General features: G+C 39.1%; 1 long non-coding RNA gene across 1 annotated transcript; it reads left to right on the top strand.

Moving 5' to 3' along the window:
- The first annotated feature begins 370 nt into the window (after positions 1 to 370).
- On the top strand, positions 371 to 4,099 carry LOC116411782. Its single transcript, XR_004223348.1, has 2 exons — positions 371 to 428; positions 3,647 to 4,099. It is a non-coding gene; the product is annotated as an uncharacterized LOC116411782 (long non-coding RNA).
- The last annotated feature ends 621 nt before the right edge of the window (positions 4,100 to 4,720 follow it).

Below are 4,720 nucleotides of genomic sequence, written 5' to 3' on the forward strand. Positions count from 1 at the left end.
TGAGACTGATGCCTACATATCAATATTACTAACTAAAAAAAAATACATTTATCGGTTCAGAAATAAAAATTTAAATGGTAGACTGAATTAAAACAGTGTAATATAGTAATAAAAACTATACCATAAAAAATTCCACTAAGGGAAGCAGCACAAGGAGTACAAGAAACCTACAGAGCTAGGGAATCTATCTAACTATGAAATTAGGGTTGATTTATGAATGCAGCGGCATGCATGTAGTTGAGCTAAAATGGATACAACTATTGCATAAGTTGATGCTATTCATTAACTATCGTTAAACATGCTCTGTGCACTTCTGTATAGTTATGCCAAGGGTCATTGTACTCATCCTGCCTCTTTTGCTGAATTGCAAACAATTGTGCCTACCGAAGCAAGGGAAACCTGGAGCTCCCACAACCCTGTATGTGGTGGTAAGTTCAGGTTAGCAGCGCTAACCCCAGGCCTGAAAATGTTAACCACAACTTGCAGCTGATTTGCTACCAAATGTCATTGAAATTGCATTCACTTTGACACACTAGGTGCAATTGCGGCCAACCCAGTTCCCCGTGCGCCCATGATTACGCTGGAATTATGGGAAAAACACTGCATTTACCTAATGTGTCCAATATTGCACACTGCACTGGTGGTCATCAGTTTCAGGCAAATCAGGCACTAATGGCTTGGGTAAGTAAAGAAATAAACAGTGGTGTAACTATAGAAGAAGACCGTGTGGGTGGGGGAAGAAATGAGGGCCCAGACAGCAGAGTCTGCTTCCTCTACAGCTTCTCTACAGTTGTACAGAAATTCCCCCTCCCCTGCTCTCTGGCCATGAGAGAGAAGCAGGGGATCTAGAGTGGCAGTGAGGAGCTAAGGGTGGCAGGTAGGGGTTGCAATATGTTTTGGGCCCCTCAGAAGACTGCGCCACTGGAAATAAGGAAAGGCAGCCAATTTCAATTAAGCATCTCTATAGTAGTAGTGTAGTGCACACAGAACTGCAGCTACAAGTGTCGATAGGGTGATGATAAACTGCATTTTTAAGTAATGATATAGAACAGCAAAATTACATATCATTTAAATGTATTGATGATGAATTTAAGTTTAAAGCATTGTTTTTTATTTGTTTTTATGGCAAGAAAGCATAGATGTGCTTTTTCAAACATCAGACTTTCCTCATTATATATATTTACTAAAAAGTCCTGGGGCAGCAAATTACTAACAAACATTGAAAGCATTTAAAATAATTAATATTAATACATTCAATGCTTCATCTATTCCTATTGTTCGGTGGCACAACTTCCAACAACTCTTGTAATGTGGGTTTTTTTTCTGGCAGCTTTCCATTTAGGAACAGCTGTTGGGAATGTAAATAGTGATGAGTGAATTTTTTCGGCAGGCATAGATTTGCTGCAAAATTTAGCATTTAGCCATTTTCTGCGGCAAGAAAATGAGTTCAGAAAAAAAACGCCCATTGACTTTACGGTATTTGGAGTGAGAAAAAAGTTGCGAAGATGTAAAAAAAATCGCGGTTGCATCAGAAACAGGGCAGATTAGCTCATCACTGAATGTAAAGCTTTGAACCAAGATCTATGGGCACTCCCCCCAACTAGGTGTGACAAGCCACTGCCATTGCTGTATAGACATGCTTTCCTATCAGCCTTAGGTTCACTAGTCAGTGAGGCCACTACAACAGATTGCAACTTGTTCCTACTATTGATAAATATAATATATTACAAAAAGCTTTCTTTCAAAGTAAAATGTCAAAAACAGCAATGTTTCTCTATATCTCCCCCTAAAATCAGAGTTCTCCAGTATATAATTTCCCTTATCTGGCTCAATGTCTTTTCTCTGAGTCAAATCCATCTAAAGTTAAACATCCATATTTATTAATAAGCAGAGTAACAATACTGCTCAGAGGTAAGGGTGAGTCCAGCCAACGATTTCTTTTCTCCTGAGGTCAGAATATTGAATGAACATTAATCTTTAATCCTTTAATCACATTCACCACAGTAAGCTTAGAATATTTACTCTCAGCTGTATTTAAAAAAAATATAAAACATAAAGAAAACAAAACAAAGAGCCATCAATTCCTGATACTAGACCTTACAATTAATAAACATTAACATGCCTAGTTCAGCTATAATATTCATCATAAGTACACATTAATGTATTAGAAGGTTCAATTCATTATTCTAAAATAATAGTAATACTGCTAATAAAATTTGCAAGGGCAGCCACTGGGTAGTACTGATATTTGAAAATATGTTTATTATTCATAATCATCCTTTTTGCTATAATATAGCCTAATAATAATAATAGTACTGTGAGTTTACATGAGAAAAGAGAAAATGTTGTTAGGACAAATTGTAATACCATGCATCTTTCCAAAGAAGGTTGGACAGTACCAAAATAGTTGGTTACAAATACAGTAGGTGGTATTACAAGCTATCATTATGTATTAGCTTCTGTTAGAGCAGTTAGAAGGGTATAGAAAAAGGAAGCAGGAGAGGGGTAATAGAGAGGGATGTGGGTGTGGAAAGAGGGCTAATGGACGTGAAGGGGAAAGTTTCTGACAGAATGATGCTTAATATCTGTTTGATTTTTTTAAGAGAATCCAGGAGGACCACGGAGTGGCGCATTTAGGATCCCATTTACTAAAGTTCCTAAAAATTGTCCGTAACTGATTTCGCTACATCTTTTTCATGATGTGTGTTAGGGACAGTAGAGTCTGGGATAGGTAACACCTACCTGCCTCACCCACCCTGCCCTTCATAAATACAGCACCAATGAACACTATAGCACTATATTTATCTGTACAGGTGCACACAGCAGGATATTATAATGGATATTATGGGCTTCTGTGCTAGTGCACTTGAACATTTATTTTAGTTTAGTAAGATACCTTAGTAGTAGATTTGTTTCCACATTCTGTTATACAGGAGAGGGTTCATCAAGGCTAGAATTGTTCTGCTTTGTGTAGGAGTCCCACAATTGAAATATATAACTGACCTTTTTGGTTTTATTCAGCAGGGGATCATTTACATCAGCTAATGCAGTGAGCAAAGTGCATCTGGTGTCATTTCCTTTAGTTCAGCTAGTAAATGCAATACTCTGTACTACATCTTTCACCTTGCCTAATTCTGATCTTGCCCATTCCCATACCTGTGTCTCAGCCCCTTGGCCTTATAGATTTGAAGCTCTTTTGGGCAGGGACCCCTTCATCTCTTGTATCTGGTATTGGTTGCTGTGTAGGTAATTATTTATGTCCAGTTTATAAACTCATTTATTGTGCAGCGCTATGGGATATACAAGTGATGCCAGCACCAGTTCTTTAGTGCACTGTGCCTATTGACGCAGGGCGGAATGGGAACCCTGGAGCTAGTGCCTGGTCGGAAGGTAGCAGTAGCTCCAGGGTTCACCTGTGTCAATAGGCACAGCAGTCAGGGCCTTTTTAGTAAATGGGCAAAGGGGCATTTTCCCAGGGCCCACCAGGATAGGGGGACCAATAGCACACTTTTCATTTGGGATAACTTTTGGCAGAAGCATCTTGCAGAAATGGCAAACCCCCTGGAACAGCTCTACAGTATGGTTATTTTTATTTCTCTGCCTTTTTTCTTGTAGCATCATCATTTAGTTATTTTTCTGCTTTCAGGGCTGTTGGTCCAGGGCAACACACCTGGGGATTATGTCCTCTTCAGTAAGCGACCAGACTATTTCTTCACAGCCTGCCTTACTATATTGAATTTCACATGCTTGAGGGTTATGGTATCATAAATTTCTTGGGCCAGTGTGGGCCCACCAATGAAATTTTGGCCAAAGCCTGCTGGAACCTTAAAGCAGCGCTGACAGCAGTGCTTAATTCGAAACGGAAGGCAGGAACGACTGAGTGGTGCCAAGTGTAACTATATGGAAGTGGAAGGAGCATATTTTGATGCAAGTAACATTTAATGAAAGTGGTGTTTTTGCAGGGAAAAGAGCAAGTTGCCCACTGGGTCTGCAGACATAAATGATCCCATATATGTCCTTCCTTTGTAGCAAAATCACAGTTCCTTTGTAGATGGAAAGAAAAATTATTTCACTTCATCAATAAATCTGCAATTTAAAAGATGAGTATTTTTCACCTCTTTACGCATTGTACTTTGCTTTACACTTCAAAAGAGACTGTTATACTTAAGTGCTTTGCTTCCAGCCATAATCATAATTATACCCATAAAGTTTTGCAGTTTTACTAGCAGAGAGATATAAGTGGGTAGATTAGGGATACATATAAACACGCTCAAAGGCAATCTTTAATTATATACTGTAAGTCTGAAATTCCAGTTTGAACTAGGTTTCAAGATGAATATTAGTCTCCTCCTGCTCTGTTTGGAACTCTGCTTGGAATTCCTACTATTTTGCTTTTTGTAGTTCTTATATGATAGTTTATTAAAGGTATTATAGACAATAAAAAGAAAGTTTGCATACCCTGTGCTTGCAGAGGGGCCCAGGAGTGTAGGGGGGGCCAGTAGGGCCCTAATTATAGAGCAATTTCAAGATATCTTGGTAGAATAGGTCAACCTTGGGGGCCCCAAACTAAATTTGCTGTAGGGCCCAGTAACATCTAGTTACGCCACTGGGCATTGATATATTTTCAAAAACATTTCAAGCCACTGCTGTGCAGATTATTGTGATGCAAGTGCAAGAACATTAACAAGGTCAGCGACTCCCTCCTCCCGGGGCCCCTAAG

This window comes from Xenopus tropicalis, chromosome 6, assembly GCF_000004195.4.
Source record: "Xenopus tropicalis strain Nigerian chromosome 6, UCB_Xtro_10.0, whole genome shotgun sequence".
NCBI lineage: Eukaryota > Metazoa > Chordata > Amphibia > Anura > Pipidae > Xenopus > Xenopus tropicalis.